At 42.9% G+C, this 18,068-nt stretch overlaps 1 protein-coding gene across 1 annotated transcript in view; it reads right to left on the reverse strand.

Annotated features, from left to right (window-relative positions):
- NR2C2 (nuclear receptor subfamily 2 group C member 2) overlaps positions 1–15,432 on the reverse strand; it is an 88,625-nt gene extending 73,193 nt beyond the window's left edge. The window contains exon 1 of the mRNA XM_036267325.1: positions 15,118–15,432. The gene's annotated coding sequence lies outside the window, so the exon portion shown is untranslated. The remainder of the gene's footprint in view (positions 1–15,117) is intronic.
- Between the last annotated feature and the right edge of the window lie 2,636 nt (positions 15,433–18,068).

Raw genomic sequence — 18,068 nt, forward strand, 5'->3', positions numbered from 1 at the left:
CCGGAACCGAACCCGGGTCTCTCTGAACTGCAGGCCGACGCTCTAACCGCTGAGCCAAACCAGCTAGGGCCACACTTCACTTTTAAGTTAAAAGATAAATACTATTACTAACAAAAAAAGAAAAGAGGTAAGGAGACTGCATTACTAAAGTGGGCTAAGAACACGGTACCCATAAATATATCAATTTATATTTTTAAGTCTTTATTAAATTAGAAAAAATTTAACTTCTTATTAATAGAAAAAAAATTGTGTAATCATTTGTAAAAATTGAGGAAGATCATCTAAAGACCAAAAATTGTGCTAGTTTCCTGGGTCAGGATCATTTGAGTACTCGCACTTTTGATGAAACAGGCTCTTCAGGTCATAAAACATAGCTACCCCGAATAGTCCCCAAACTCTTTCCATTATAATACTCTACCGCAAATAATTCAGCATAAAGGAATTCCACTTTATACCAAATTCCTGGACAAATCAGAGAGACTTCATAATTGACTGCACAGGTTCCATGATTAATAGAACAAAGCATTAACATATAAAAATGATATAGCCCTGGCCGGTTTGGCTCAGCGGTTAGAGCATCGGCCTGCAGTCCGGAGAGACCCGGGTTCGGTTCCCGCTAAGGGCATGTACCTCGGTTGCAGTTTGTCCCCGGCCCTGGTTGGTTGTGCGAGTGGCAGCCACTCGATGTGTCCCTTTCACATCGATGTTTCTCTCTCTCTCTCTCTCCCTCCTGCTCTATCTGAACAAAGAATGAAAAAGTGTCCTCGGGTGAGGATAAAAAAAAAAAAAATGATATGGGCCCTGGCCAGTTTTGCTAAGTGGTTAGAGCATCAGCCTGCGGACCAAAGAGTCACAGGTTCGATTCCTGCCAAGGGCACATACCTCAGTTGCGGTTCGTCCCCGGCCCTGGTCGGAGTTGTGTGGGAAGCAATCAATCGATGTGTCTCTCACATTGATGTTTTTCTCTCTCTCTCCCCTACCAATCTATCTGAAGATATCTGAAAAAATATCCTTGGGTGAGGATTAAAAAAAACAAAACGATATGGTACTACTGAGTATATAATATACACAAATGCATACACAGTTCATTTGCTTGGCCCTTCCTCAATCACAAATTGGACTATTTTGCAATGTAATTTTACAAACACTTTCCTATAGTTCTTACTAAAATATTATAAACACTGATCTCTATTAAGCTGCTTCACTCTCTGGTGATTTTCTATATCATTTTATCCACTATTAGATAGCCCCCTGCATGAGCATAATTCCCCTTCAAATTATTTTACTGCCAAAATGGTAGTAAGAGAGATGGTAGCATGAAACCGTGACTGACGCCTGGCCGGTGTGGCTCAGTGGTTGAGCGTCAACCCAATGCAACAGAAAGTCACCGGTTCAGTTCCTGGTCAAGACATATGCCAGGTTGTGGGCCAATTCCCCAGTGGGGGGCATGCAGGAGGCGGCCAATTGATGTTCTCTCTCATTGATGTTTCTATTTCTCTCTCCCTCTCCCTTCCTCTCTCTCAAATCAACAAAGAAATAAAAATTTTAAAAAATCCTGTACTACTTGAGGGTCAAAAGTATAATGTTATAGCCTGGTAAGTGTGGCTTGGTTGGTTGGAGCATCATCCTGTGAACAAAGGAGTTGCAGGTTCAATTCCTGGTCAGAGCACATATCTAGGTTACGGATTCGAGACATGGCTGGGACACAAGTGGGAGGCAGCTGATCTATGTATCTCTCTCCCTCCTTTCCTCTCTCTCTAAAATCAATAAAAACAGCCTTGGCTCAGCAGTTAGAGCGTCGGCTCACGGACCAACGTGACCCAGGTTTGATTCTGGCCAAGGGCACGGTTGCAGTTCATCCCCAGCCCCGGTCGGGGTCCCGCAGGAGGCAACCAGTTGATGTGTCTCTCGTGCATCGATGCCTCTCTCTCTCGCTCCCTCTTAATTTGTCCAAAGATAACTGGAAAAATGTCCTTGGGTAAGGATAAATAAATAAATAAAATCAATAAAAACATATCCTCGATTGAGGGTTAAAAAAAAAAAAGTATAATGTTATGTATTATTTATTTATTTATTTATATCCTCACCTGAGGACATTTTTCCATTTTTTTGTTCAGATAGAGTGGGAGGGAGAGAGAGTTAGAGAGAGAGAAACATCGCTGTGAAAGGGACACATTGAGTGGCTGCCTCCTGCACACATGACCCAACCAGGGCCGGGGACAAAGTGCAACCGAGGTACGCGCCCTTAGCGAGAACTGAACCCGGGTCTCTCTCGACTGCAGGCCGATGCTCCAACCGCTGAGCTAAACCGGCCAGGGCTAATGTTATGTATTATAAATGTTTAAGAGTTTTGTCCCTCACATTTAAGTCCTCAATTTATCTACAAATTGATCCATAAGTTTGATGAAAATAATCCAATTTTCTTCCTGTATGGATAATCAATTTTCCAGCACCATTTCTGAACAACTCATCTTTACAAACCACTAATCTGCAATGTTACCTCTGCCTTATCTCAGGCTTCCCTGTATGTGTGAATATAATTATAAGTTCTCTATTCTATTCTACTACTGTTCTACTTATCTTTCTCCATGCTATTACCATTATCTTATTACTGCAGCTTTATAATAAATCTTGCTCTCTGTTAGGGCAAGTGCTTCCCACCCCATCTTGTTCTCTTTCCCATACCAACCTCTTGGACCATCTTAAATACTCATGACCCAGAGCAGCAACCTTTCTTTATACACTTAATTTCTTAACAATTCTTTTTAAAAAAGAATTTTTTTTATCCTCACCTGTGGATATTTTTCTGTTTTTTGTTCAGATAGAGTGGGAGGGAGAGAGAGGAAGAGACACAGAGAGAGAAACATCAACGTGAAAGGGACACATCAAGTGGCTGCCGCCCACACGACCCAACCAGGGCCGGGGTAAACTGCAACCGAGGTACGTGCCCCTAGCGGAAACCGAACCCAGGTCTCTCTGGACCGCAGGCCAATACTCTAACCGCTGAGCCAAACTGGCCAGGGCTAAATTCTTAACAATTCTTGATCTCACTCTTGGCTTTCTGCCCACAAAGCAGCTTCAGGCATACCAACAGTAGCTTTGGAACTGCTTAAAAATGAACAAGGAGGAATGTGCATCTTCCAGAAAAAGGTGCACAGACAAAGACGAAGAGTGAGAGTAACAGTTTGAGAGAGAAATTTAAAAAGAAACTATGAAAAGTGCTTTCAATAAAGAGTTAAATTCAGTGAGACCAGGTAAGTGAGAAGGTAATTTCAAAAAAAAAAAAAAAATTTTTTTTCCATTTCATCATTTTTGAAAATATGTTGTCACAAACCATATTTTCTTTCTTGCTGGCTGGCTGTCTGTCTGTCTGTCTGTCTGCCTGCCTGCCTGCCTATACACGAAAGACAGAGGTTTCTCCCAGGATATCACAATGTAAGAACAAAATACTCAGGTGACATCAGGAAGTGAGGGAAGACATTTAACACAAGTGCAAGTGCATAGATTAAAAAAAAAAGATGTATCAGGAGGTTAGACTCTCACCTGAGAGCTTCTCTTACTACTACCACAGCCATGAGTGGTCCTAAAGACAGAAAGACCACATAGTAGGAAAGAAAGGTAGAGAGAGTACTTTGACAATGGTTGTCAATTAGAAGTTGTTCTCCTAGAATAAGAAGCTCTGAACTGTGTTGTGTCCACATGTAGTTTGAAAAACCAAGGGGTCACCGATTCCATTCCTGGTCAGGAATATGTTCCTGGGTTGCGGGTTTGCTCCCCAGGCCCAGTTGGGGTGTGTGCAGGAGGCAACCAATGTGTCTCTCTCACATCAATGTTTGTTTATTTCTTTCTCTCTCCTCTCCCCTTCCACTCACTCTAAAAATTAATGGAAAAAATATATCCTCAGGTGAAGTTTAATAACAACAACAAAATAAATAATAAAAACAACCTTCTTGGCTGGTGGAGTTAAGCATGATAATACTGATAAAACTAACAGTATTATAGTAATACACTAGGCACTGTATTAATAAGCACTATGGACAAAATAACAAATCTCTTGGTACAGAAACCTGAGATCTTCAAAGGTTGGTCCTTACTTTATTCAGCTCTCTAACCCTTGAAGATTGCTCCTACACACAATAATGTTCCCCGAAGAGACAAAATAGCTTAAGTAAAAAAATAATCAACTGCTACAGAATATTTTCCTATGGTAGTTTTAAACTAATCAAATTCAACTACCAATCCTTTTAAAGCAAATGATGTAAAACAGTAAATGAATTGACTGCTGAGAATTTACAAGAAGAGGAGGAGGAGGAGAAAGTTCTTGTCCTTGAGGAACTTTAGAGGGAAACCACTAAAAGCTGTGCAATGTAAATGCTACAATGAGAGTCCAAAGGACAAAGCATCTCCCTTTGCCTGTGGGAGCTAATCACAGTTTTATAGGAGAGGAGCTGGGTCTTGAAGGAAGAATAGAAATTCAATAAGCAAAGAGAAGGAGAATGAGGAGAGTTCTAAGCAGAGAGGACAGCTCATACAAACTGGCAGGTATGGAGAAAGGCAACTGTTTGAAGAACAGAAGGAAATCTGGTGGGGAATTGTTGGAGGTGAGGGAAGAAGAGAGGCTGACAATATAGATAACAGAGAACTATCAGAGGTTTGGCAGAAAAATGAAATGATCACACCTGGATCTTCAAAAAAGATAATAGAGGAGAGATGCAGTTAGAAAGTGGTGGCAACACTATTTGCAATAGCTAAGATCTGGAAACAACCCAAATGTCCATCAGTAGACGAATGGATAAAAAAGCTGTGGTACACGCACACAATGGAGTACTATGCAGCTGTAAGAAAGAAAGATCTCTTATCCTTTGAGATGACATGGAGGGACCTGGAAAGTATTATCCTAAGCGAAACAAGCCAAACAGAAAGACAAGTATCATATGATCTCATTTATTTGTGGAATATAATGAACATAACAGTCTGAGGAATGGGGTAGTCCCAGAGACGTGGAAGTGGGGTACGGACTGACAATCCCCAGAACAGGGGGTGGTGGGGGAGAGATAAACCACAGAACTTATATTCATGTATGCATGAACAATAGGCATGGACAACAAAGCTGAGGACAGGGTGGGAAGGGAGGGGGAGGGGGAAATCAGTGGGGGAAAACATCTGTAACGAAAATAAATTAATTAAAAAGAAAAAAAGAAAGTGGTGCCAACAAGGACCAGGGATAAAGGCATAGTCTTAAACTTAATTTGAACGAGTTTTTCCTGTATAGCACACATATGACAACAAGGCAAAGCATATAAAAACTATGTAATACAGACCGCAGGATGATGGAACTAAAACTATTATTGCTTGGCCTTATGCAACCGTACACTTTATAACATATTCTTTCAACTACAATGAGATCGGTATCACTCTTTTAATAACAAAGAAGCGGAAAACACTATGGTGACTTTGAATCAGCTCTTATAGGCTCACAAAAAGTGTATAGCTGACCAAAGTTTGCAACCAAGGTTTCTTTTGTCAAGCAGAGCTACAAACCCCACTACAGTGAAAGCTGGGCTCTGACTGGGAACACCTGAATACCCAGTGAGTCACCAGGACAGCTCAGCTATGTTCTCCACAGGGGCAGGCTTAGGAGCCAGGGTTTCAAATAACAATAAACAAGCCCTGGGACAAGGAAACTGTCTTTATTGATAGGAATGGGTGAGCCTGCCTTTCCCTTCACACTCAACTGATTCACATTATCCATATTTATGTATTACATGGTATAATTATGTAACATTCAAAAATATCTGTCTTGATATTTTCTCATCTAAAATATACTGGGTTCTGAGGTTCAGGCACTAGGTTGATCTCTCTGATATAGGTTAATCTCTCTGATACTAAACCATATGAAGTAACTGTGAAAATTAGATCTTAAATATGTATGTAAAGGGCCTTACATGGTACCTGGCACATAGCAGACATGCAACACATAGAAGCTACTATTGGTACAGGAGATGGTGCCACTTTTACTTTCCCAAAGAAATTTGAAAGCAATAACTCAAACTATAACATGTATATTATATTTAGGAATAGGTCTTTCATTTTGACATAAGATGAAATTTAACTATATATGTATCATATGCTCACACAGCATTTGTAAGTCATTGTTAAATTGTATAACTGGGCAAAATGAAAGAACTGAATAAGGATAAATATCCCAAATGTTTAAAAATAAACCAATACCTAATAACTATTTGCAAAAGACTACATGGATATAGAATTTCTTAATAGGTCCAAGGTATTCAGTTTAAGTTTTGTTATACTGTGAAAGTCAGAGTATTTTTATTTATACTCATGTGAAAATAAAAACTAAAGAATCTAGATAGCCTGAAAGAGGATAAAAAAATGAAAAACATAGGTCAAAGTTTGAAAGCACAGATCAAGACTTAAAACCAGGAAATAGAAATCAAGTGGCAGATTTAATATAATACAAATGTTCATCAAAGCCATGGTTGGTTTGGCTCTACTGTTGGAATGTCGGCCTCCGGAACAAAAGGTTGCAGGTTCAATTCTGGTCAAAGGTCAGTACCTTGGTTTCAGGTTTAATCCCCGGCCCCAGTCTGGGTCATGCGGGAGGCAACAAATAGATGTTTCTCTCTCTCTCTCTCTCTCTCTCTCTCAACCTCCCTCCCTCCCTTCCACTCTCTCTAAAAGTCAATGGAAAAATGTCCTAGGTGAAGATTAACAACAACAACAAACAAATGTTCATCAAAAGAAAAGAGGCTCACAGAGATGCTTCTAAGGTCAAGTTCAGATATACATTCTTTCATCAGAAACCCTGTCACTAGTTAGACTCAAAAGATTACTTGCTTTGCCCAGCTGGTGTGGCTCAGTGGATTGAGTTCTGTCCCATGGACTGAGAGGTCCTAGTTCAATTCCTGATCAGGGCACAGGCCCAGGGTTGCAAGCTTGGTGCCCAGTGTGGAGTGTGCAGGAGGCAGGTGTTTCTCTCACATCAATGTTTCCATCTCTCTCTCTCCCTTCCCCTTTCTCTAAAATAATCAATAAAAACATATTTAAAAAAAAAAAAAAAAGATTACTTGCTTTTAGGTCAGGTGATTTCCTATCCTCCATAAGAAAACTTATTACAAGTATGGACTATAAGAAAGGAGCAGCAATGATATATGTGTGCTAGGTAAAGGGAGGTAGGATGAAGAGTGAATAGTAGGAAAAAGAAGTGGTTCTCTTCTATGGAGTTCCCATGCTACCAGAGCAGCGCCACAAATTTCTATGTGGAGACTTCCCCTAAAAAAAAAAAATCACTGTACACTGTGCCTGATTTTCCTCACTTTTCCAAGGGCCCAAGTTTAAGGGTGATAAGAACTCTCTTCATTTTTATTAGTGTGAGACAGGAATAGATGGATAGAAGGAAAGCAGGACAGATTTCCTGAGAATCTACAATGTGCCTTGTATCAAACAAGACATAATTTAATCCTTAAAATACCTTCTGACTAAGTATTATTAGCTCTACTAATACATACAGAAAAAATATAGATTCAGAAGCTTACAAGTTGTTTCAAGTCTTCCAGCTAGTAAGAGATAGACCTAGGATTCTAACTCAGGCCTCTCTGACTCTAAGTACACAACATTCCCTTCTCTACCAGTGCACTTCAAAATAATTTCCCAGAAAAAGTCAAAAGGAAGGAATTTTAAAAAGTGACAGGAGACCAGTTAATTAAGGGAACAAACTGCTTATACCAATAAGCTAGATCATTTAATAGCTTGTTTATACAACCACTAATTCCTATATACAGTAGGCCCTCGAGTAATGTCATTTTGTTATAATATTGATGGGATGCCCTAGAAACTTAACTCCTGCTTATATCAAGTAGCCTGTGGTAAAACTGGTTTCATTATACATTTCACTTAAAGTTGCAGAATCTATTGACAATGTGAAGTGAGGGCTTACTGTATGTGCTTTATGTTTCAGTCCAGCTCACAGAAATTCCTGACCTAGCTCCACCAAAATAGTAACATGAACATTCTTTTGGAACTTGAACATACTTTTCCTGTAAAGTTTTTACCAATATAATAATAATATTGATTAAAATAGTGAGGATAATTTTACCATCTTTTTTAAAGTAAAAAATTTTACTAAAGTACATGAAAATATAAAAGTGCATAAATCATAAATGAAACAGCTCAATGAATTCTCACTAAGTGAACACAAATGTAAATGCCATTCTGATCAGTAAAACACTACCAATACCCCAAAAGTCTCCCTTATAGCCCTCCCCATAGTCATTTACTTACTCCCCTCTTCTCCTCTCTTGACTTCTATTATCATGGACTATTTTTGCTTGTTTTTGAGCTGTATGTAATATATTTTTTGTGTGTCTGCCTTCTTTAGCTTATTATTTTTGTTATAACTATTATTTTTGTGATAACCTTCTTTAACTCATTAGTTGGTCCATTTTCATTGTTGTATAGTATTACAATGTGTGACTACATTACAATTTATCCATTCTATAGCTAATGAACATCTAGTGTTTCAGTTGGAGCTCTTAGGACTCCTACTCCTATGAACATTCTTGTGTATGCCTTTTGATGCAATGCTATCTTTCCTTCATTTGAAAAATTTCACTTTTAAAAAACTGTCTTTTATTTCAGAAAAGAAACATAAATTTTAATTACATTTTAAAAAATCTGCACTGCATTAAATATGTCAACAAACATTCTAATTACCAGTCTTTTCAGTCAAGGGCTGACCTACACTCTGTAATATGTGTTTTTAACCTTAGTAAGCGTGGTTTTTCAATTCCAGGCTTATTCACTTATCAACCCAGTAAAAAGATGCATTAGTGCAGAAGCAATAGGGGAGGGTAAGAGAAAGAGAATGCAAGTGGTACAGAGGCAGACAGTTAGTGAAAGTGCATGTGTAGGCAGTCAGGTAAGAAACTTTTTTTTTTTTTTGCATAGCTTCCATTAATACATAAACAATAAAGGTAAATAAGGTGGCTCCCAGCAAAACCATGAAGCCTTCAAGTTTGAGTCTAGCTCTGCCAGCCTCTCATTTCTCCTCCTCACTCTTGAGTAGCATTCACCCAATTTTCCAGACCTCAATACTGTCTTTCACACTTCCCATTAATCCAAACAGGACAGAATGATACCCTCTTTTACTACACTTGGAATGAAATTCTTCCCTATCAATATGTTAACATTTCCAGGGCTTAGAATCTTTGGAGTTACTGTCAATAATTACAGAATGAAAGGTTTCACCTCCTATTTAGGGACTTCGGGCCTCTTATTACAGTAGAAAAGGTAATTTGTACTGTACCTAAAAATTACACTTTGCCCTTGAGGTTGGTTTTTATCATTACAGGCTACCTGGATGGAGTCTAGGAGTAAATCGGAAAGGACACTTGAGCATCTGAGCTAGCTAAGATTCTCATCCTAACAATTCACTTCCCATTCCTCTGCTCCAAGACTCCCAGATGCCAGGGGTATGAATCGGCTTCTACTCCCCTCATCACAAAGCCTGTGCCAATGCTCTGATCTGAACTTTCACCCTCTCTATCTACTACCCCTCATCATCATTGTGAGCTATGCTCGTTGAGTTGCTGTTCCTACGCAGTCCTGACTTTTGGTACAGAGCTCCTGCTACTTAAAACTCTCTAGTACTTGGGGCACCTGAAGAGAGGGTGGGGAACAGGTAGCAGAAATAGGCAGCAAGGGGTATGGGGAAGGAATGGCAGGATGAGAGAGAATGACAAAGAGAATCTCAGCTTCCGGTCATGTTAGGTTGGAAGCAAGTGAAACTCCAACAAATAAGAACTTATCTTTTACAATGTGTGACAAGAACACAAATGTATCCATTAAGTTAAAGATGACAATCGTGCCCTGGCCAGTTTGGCTCAGCGGTTAGAGCGTCGACCTGTGGTCCGGAGAGACCCGGGTTCGGTTCCCGCTAAGAGCACGTACCTCGGCTGCAGTTTGTCCCCGGCCCTGGTTGGGTCATGTGGGTGGCAACCACTCGATGTGTCGCTTTCACGTCGATGTTTCTCTCTCTCTCTCTCTTCCTCCCACTCTATCTGAACAAAATATCGAAAAAAATGTCCTCGGGTGAGGATTAAAAAAAAAAAAAAAAAAAAGATGACAATCGTACACAAAAGAAAAGTCAACATTATTTAAATTTCTCATAAGAAGTAATAAAGTAGCCTTGGCAGGTTTGGCTCAGCGGCTGGAGCATCGGCCTGCGGTCCAGAGAGACCCAGGTTCGGTTCCCACTAAGGGCGCATACCTCAGTTGTAGTTTGTCCCTGGCCCTGGTTGGGTTGTGTGAGTGGTGGCCACTTGATGTGTCCCTTTCACATTGATGTTTTCCTCTCTCTCTCTCTTCCTCTCTCCCCCTCCCACTCTATTTGAACACAAGATGGAAAAATGTCCTCCAGTGAGGATGAAAAAAAGAAGAAGTAATAAAGTAAAAGAGCTAAACTAAACTCTTGCAGAGGAGTTCTGCATCATGTGTGAGGCTGGACTTGAGCTCTAAGATGGATTCCTACAGATTCCTCCCATGTGGTACTGATTAAGGGGAACTAGTATCTGCTCTATGAGGTGTTTTAGGACTAAAGGAGCATATGGCACACAGGTAAGAGAATTCAAAGATAAAAACCTCACGAGAGCCCTCAATATGTGGAGACAGTAAGGCAGCTAGACACAAAAGGCCAGTGGTTCATTGCCAAGGATGAAGGGGTTCTGCTCCACACTGGCCCATCTGCTTTGTTCTCTGTGTCATTTGAACAAGTGACCCCTACTCCCAGCCCCAATGTCAGTGTTGGCTTCTCCTTCCCCATTCTAAAAGTGGCTACCCAGAGACAGGCGCTGAACTGTTAAATGTTAAGACTTCCCAGAATTCCTCATAAAGTGAGGTTATTACTCATATGGTTTTTCTTTTTTCTGTAAAGGCATGGTCATGAAAACAAAACTTCAAGGTCACCTTAAATATAACTGGTGAAAGCAATAAGTAATTTAATGCTGTAAGATAATATATAGCTTTTTCATTAACTGTCATTTCTTTGGTTACCCTTAATAATTAAATCAAAGACTCAAAATTACTGAATAAATAAGTGATACCAAAAATCCTGTAACAGGATATAAAAAATCCAATACCAAAGAATTCAATAAAAGTGTGACTGTTAATTAGTTTTAAAATATTATAACATTTTATTTTTAAAATCAGTATTACATAGCTCTGGCTGGTGTAGCTCAGTTGGTTGAGCATCTTCTCATGCACCAAGAGGCAGCAGGTTTGATTCCCAGTCAGGGCACATGGGGTTTTGGGCTCGATCCCCCAGTAAGGGGCATGCAGCAGGCAGCTGATGGATGTTTCTCCCAGCCTTTCCCTTCCTCTCTCTCTCTCAAAAAAATCAGTATTATATAGCTTTTAACCTTGTTAAAGCAATTAAAAGGTGATTCTCAGTAATTTTGTTACATGAATCAATTTATCTTTGGAAAGATAAATATTTAAAATTAATGGCAACACAGACTTTCAACTCTCAACTCCCTGCACACCTACTAAAGTCTTCTTCTCTGTTCTCTTATTCCCTGTGATAGAGAAACAAAGACCAGCATTTTTAATTTCAAGAAAATCACATTGGTGCTTTGTTTCTTCAGTTAACTATTAAAGTAAATGACATGATTACATCTGGGCTACTTGTAATTTACTTTGTAATTCAGTTACTTATTAAATTATCTATTTCTTGTCTTATAGAATTAAACATAAAATCAACATAAAAGTAGGTAAAAAGAGATTCATCTAGGTTTTCTTATCCATTGTCATGTCTCCAGTTAGTGCCATATTTGTGAGGGACCACTTCCTAAATTCATCCAAATACCATAACAGACATTATATTGTTGGCACTGCTATCTGAATCGCCAAACATGTGCCTACAAAAAGGTACCATTAAAGAGCAGCAACTTAGTTATCAGTGATATTATAAAATTATCAACTCATTCACTCAATAAATAGTGCCAGGCACACTGCTGGAAATATAATAATGATGAAAATAATTCCTGCTCTCATAAAGCTTACCACGTGATAAGGAGAACAAATATCAAACAATCACACAATGAAGTATAATTACAAGTGACACAAAGGTTACAACAAACACTGTAGTAAAGCAAAAGAATCTGATCTGGATTGGCACTGGGCATCAGAGTAGGCTACCCTGAGGAAGTGATGCTTGAACTGAAATCTGCAGGACTAGGGTATGTGTGGGCATGGTGTGTGTGTGTGTGGGGGGGGCATGTGAGGATTTCAGCCTGAGGGAGCCACAGTGAAAGGGCCTGGGGTTAAGGTAAGCCACAGGCATAAAGGAAATTGAAGGCAAGCCAGTATGTTCAGAGCACAGGGGGTTAAGGGTATAGGGATAAGAAAATGATGGAACATCTTAGAAAGGTTTTAAAATACATAACAGGAAAAGGGCTTCCACAATTACATTGGTTCTAGTGGGGCTTGAACCATGTAATGCTTGTAATAAGAGTTTTGTACATTGTAAACCAACCCATACCTTTTATTAGTACTATTAGTTCTGCTTTGTTTTCTTTCTTTTTTTTTTTTTATCCTCACCGGAGGACATTTTTCCATTTTTTGTTCAGGTAGAGTGGGAGGGAGAGAGAGGAACAGAGAGAGAGAGAGAGAAACATCGATGCGAAAGGAACACATCGAGCAGATGCCACCTGCACAACCGACCAGGGCCGGGGACAAACTGCAACCGAGGTACACGCCCTTAGCGGGAACCGAACCCGGATCTCTCAGGACCGCAGGCCAACGCTCTAACCGCTGAACCAAACCGGCCAGGGCCTGCTTTGTTTTCTAAATAAATTTTTGATCTGGATGCCAATTAATAACCAACAACAGAAGAGCCAAAACTAGATCCCAAGTGTTCTAATCCAGAACATACTGACTAAAAATGTCACTATTTATATCCTGTAACTAGTCCACTAACTTTAGCAGACAGCTAGTGCTTCATAATGACAACAACTCCAATTATGAGTATTCACTACGTGCAAGGTGCTTTTCTAAGCCCTTTATTTACATTAACTCACTTAATTCTCAATTCTAGAAGGAAGGTTCTATTATCCAGATGAGGACACTAAGGCTCAAAAAGGTTAGTAACTTACTCAAAGTCACACTGTAAATGTTGGCACTGTTAACCAATAACTAATTAGCTTTTGCTTAAAATATTTTGTGTGTGTGTGTGTGTATGGGGTGGGGGTGAGAGGAAGAAAACAGAACTCGTGTATAGAACCGCATTCACATATACTTGAGGACATCTATCAGTGTCTTAGTCATCCCTGTATTCCCAGTCTATCACCTACTCCCTGGGATATACACCAGGCTCAGTAAATACTTGATAAATTGAAGCTGGACATAAGGGGCTGACAAAAGATTTGAATCTGTGATTTTTCCAAGGCTTTCCCCCCCACGTCATTATTCATCAGCAATTCATTTGACAGCTACAGTTCTACTGACTCTTTTTTATTAAGTTGAAGATTTATTCTCTATTATCTTTGTCATATTTCTCAGACTTTAGCCTGGAGATAGAATGAGATAATGGGAAAAACAATGAACTAGTTCTAACCAATCTCCAGCCAACAACTTGCCTGTTCTCAATCACACGAAATGCTTTCCCTCCTGAGCCTTTACACTTGTGGTTCTGTCTCTGACTGCACGTCCTTCCTTGCGTTCCTCTGTTCAAACTTCGCCTCGTTACCGAGGCCTTCTCTGACCACCTAAATTTGTCTCCTCACAACTTCTTTAATACATTATACAATTTCATTTCAATTCTTTTCTGGAATTTACCATTGTTTGAAATCTGTCTATTCGTTTCATCCCCAATTCTAGGAAGGCAAAGTCCTTGTATAGCTGGTTCTCTGGGTGTATCCCCAGAGCCCCAAACCAAGCAAATAAGCATTTAATCAACGAACAAGAAGAGAATTACCTTATTCACCTGTGTTCTCTCAAGCCCTCAATACACTTAAGCTTCCCACTCCTGGTGCTTCTACATCCGATTTTCAACAATAACACTTTATTTACACTACTTTAGGGTTCACAAAGTAGCCTGGACTCTATTTTCTGAGTAGAGCGCTCAACGATCCTGAGAGGGGAGGTCCAGCTTGGCAAGAACACCCATTCTCCCGGTTTTACAATCTGTGAAACTGAGCCTAAGAGGGTGCGCCCGCGGCTGCGCCGGAAATATGGGAAGGAGCCCTGAAAGGTGTCCAGATCCCGAAGTCTTTCCCACGAGTCAGCGACGTGGATTCAAGACGCTTCGCCACCTTTATTACTATAGTTCTAACACTACTAATCCTGGAGGCGTCCAGGCCTGGGGAAGCCGCCCGGCCACCCACGGGTCTCTGTGCGCCCCAAACTCTCGCTCCGGCTGCGACCCACGAGCCCGGATCCCAAGCCGCACCCGACCTCTACTCCCGCCCCGCCAGGACTCCAGCGCCTCCGCAGGAACCGCCCTCTCTTGCTCGAGCCAATCAGCAGAGCTTCGGGGGGCGGAGCCGCAGGGCCCGGCCCTCCTGTCTGGGCACCAATTGGTCGGCAAAGCCGTCGCTCACGAGGTCGCACTCCGTACCCGCCTTCCACCATCCCCTTCAGAAAAAAACCACAGTTGGGCCGCGGCGGCCGCCAACAGCACAAGAGGAGCGGAGGGGCGAGGAGCCGGGGAGTGAGGGAAGGAGGGACTGCAGGGAGGAGGAGGAGGTTGATAAAGAGGAGGAGGGAAGCCCGGCCCAGCCAGAGCCATCTCCATCGAGAACAAAATGGCGGCCCTGGCGAAGGGCCAACTGTGAGGCGGGGCCGCGGCCATTCCCCCTCTGTCCCCACCCTCGCGCCGGCCTGGCCGGTCAGGGGGAGCCCGCTCGCTGCTCCCGGCGCGGGCGGGGAGGGGAGGGGAGCAGCCCGGCCCACTATGCAAAGCGTCCGGCGCCGCCGCTGCCGCCCCGTGGCAAAGGTAAAAGGGTCGGGTTCAGCCGCCGCCACGGCGCCTCCATGTCCGCGCGCCAGGCCCGCCCCCTCCGCCGCCGGCCCGACCCCGCCCCGACCCTTTTTCAATTTTACCTCAGGATTTGGCGCCAAAGCGTCCTCGAAGCAGGTCCCGTGTCTGCGGCGGTCGGCCCCCGGCGCGGAGGGCAGGGCGCGGGGAGGCCGGGCTCCCGGCGTTGGCGGATGGCGGGAGCCCCGGGGCCGCAGGCTCGTTGGGCAGCGGGCGAGAGACAAGACGCCGCGGTGGAAGCGGGGGCGGGCCCGGGGGTGCCGCCGGGGTCGCGGGGAAGGGGGGGTTTGTTATTGTTTTTGTCAGTGAAAGGTCAGAGTTCGTGACCCCGGTGCCGCTGCCGCCGCCGCCCGCGCGCTGGTAGGAGGAGGGCGAATGTTCTTCTTCCTCTTCCCAGCGCCAGCCTCGCCGCGGCCGCGGGGGGCGGGCGAGCACGCGATTGGCTGAGCCTCGCGCGCGAACCGGAACGCAGCGGCCGGCGCTGCTTCCTCTGGCCCCTTACGGCCTGGCGCAGCGGCGGCCCGAGGACGCTGTGATGTGCACTGTCCGCCCAAAGGCCTCGAACTGGGACTCGGTCGACACTGCGGTCAGACGAAAATGGAATTTAAATGGCACGGCCGCCACTGTTTTCAGGGTAAAGAGTGCGTTGGTCGTTTTAAAAACCTGGGAACGCGGAGCACCGTTATTCCGATGCAAGCCTGCCCCTCCCGGGGGACCGCGAGCCTACAAGCTAGGCGGGGACTGTGCTCTCGCTGTGACACCCTCCACCTGGCCCTCCTGCCGAGCTGAAGCCTCTGTGTGCTGATTGAAGAAGCAGTCACAGCAGAGCGCCTGTAGGTCGGAAGGAGGTGGTTTATTGGGTGGGTTTTGAACTGTTTGTGCCCTATTCGTACAGATGGTTTTTTATTTAGGTTTTAAAGGTCCGAGGCTGAGCTAGCTTCTAGGTAGTATCAGGTGAAGTGTTGAAAGCCTCCAAAACCTATTACTTACGGTCTTTTAGTGAATGTATGACCCAAATGATCCAAATCTTGAGTCCCTGCCCCTCCCCTCGCGATTTGAAACTAGTAAACAGCCATACAGAAGTGGCTCAGTTGGTTAGAGCATCCTCCCCTGCACCTAAAAGGTTGCTGTTTGGGGGGGCGGGGGGCGTGTGTGGGAGGCAACCAATCCATGTTTCTCTCCCTTCCTCTCTGAAGTCAATAAACATATTCTCAGCTAAGGATTTTTTTTTAAGTATGTATAAAGCAACTCTTTGTAGAATAGCTTAAATATATAAAGAAAATTGCCTCTCTTGATCTATGAATCGTGGGTAGGCTTTCCTTAGGTCATAGATCATTAAGTTATGGTTTGGACTTGCTTTGGAGGGTGCAGGCCACTTATTTATCCTAGATGCCCTGAAGTGTTTAGGCTGGACTCTCCTCAATCATCATTCTTATAGGCCAAAGATCCTCTGCTAATTGATTTTTTACCCCCTGCACTTGTTTGTTATGAGTGAGTACTGTCTCCAAGATGGATAAGTTAATCTTTTCTCTTAAACAGCCATTTGGATTTTTATCAGGGTGACCCCAACTTTGAGTATTTTGTCCTGAATCTTATAATATTTCTATTTGATAGGAAATTCTTTAATACATCAATTTTCCCTTCTTCTTTGTTGTCACCTTGCAAGGAAGTAAATGGAGAAAACAGTTAAATTTTGTAATGTCATGGTGACATTTCTGAATCTGGAAGGGGCCTCAAGATGATACGCAGTCGTCCCTCACCACTTCGCACCTCAGCTTTTGCGGCTTCACCCTATCGCGGTTTTTTCAAATATATTCATTAAAAAGTTGATCAAGACAGCGCACGTTCAGTTGTCTGAGTCAATTACACATCCCTGTATTACAGTTAAAAGTACTGTATGTATGGACTGTAGGCCTATGAATTCGAGCACCCCTGCAAATCCTTCAACACCAGGTGCAACTGCTTGACCACTCCTTGTGTGTGGGCAATAACCTTTTTCCAAAAATTCCAGTTTGATGAAACCAAGCCAATCAGAGTGTGCTGTTCACTGATTGGCTGTCCTATCCTCTTCCTATCCTGGCCACTGGTTGGCTCAGCCTCGTGCAAATTCATTTCTCTCATACACACTTCTACATCAATAGGCATCCGAAGCATCTTCACTCTTGTAAGTGTTTGTGATTTCTGAGAACTTTTATCTAAACTCTACGATGGCTCCTAAACGTGCTGCTTCTTCTAAGCCGTCTGACGATGAAACTAAGCGCCGGAGGAAGATGCTTACCATCCAGGAGAAGGTGAAACTCTTGGATATGATTAAAGATGGCAAGAAAATCGTGGAGGTTGCCCGCCATTACAACTTGAATGAGTCTACCGTTCGCTCCATCCGTAAAGATGAAAAGAACATCCGTGCAACGGCTACTGTCTCTTTCAACAAGGAAGCAAAACGCGTCATGACAAGTCGCAATAAGTTCATAGTGAAAACGGAGTCTGCCCTAGCCGTTTGGATCAGCGACAGCCGCAAGAAAAACATTCCGTTGGATTCACTGGTCATCCGGGAGAAGGCAAGGCAGCTCTATCAGCGCTTTACAGAGGACGAACCTCAACCAGGACCCTCTTCTGCAACGTTCATGGATTTCACAGCGAGCAAGGGTTGGTTCGAGAAGTTCCAGAAGAGGTATCATCTGAAGAGTGTCGTTCTCCACGGAGAAACTGCCTCTGCTGACCAGCCTGCAGCAGAGGACTGCGTGAACAACACATTCCAGAAGATCCTTGAGGAGGGCGAGTATCATCCAGAACAAGTGTTCAATATGGATGAAACACGACTGTTCTGGAAAAGAATGCCTTCCCGGACATTCATTTTCAAGGATGAGGCCAAGATCCGTGTGAGTGAGGAGGAGGAAGAGCAGCCAGAGGTTCCTGGGGGTCAGGAGGAGGAAGTTGGTCTTACCCTTGAGCGTCTCTCACAAGTCGTGAGAACTATTAAGGTAGTACAGGATGTGATTGGCAAATGGGACCCACA

This window comes from Molossus molossus, unplaced genomic scaffold (genome assembly GCF_014108415.1).
Source record: "Molossus molossus isolate mMolMol1 unplaced genomic scaffold, mMolMol1.p scaffold_m16_p_18, whole genome shotgun sequence".
Taxonomy (NCBI): domain Eukaryota; kingdom Metazoa; phylum Chordata; class Mammalia; order Chiroptera; family Molossidae; genus Molossus; species Molossus molossus.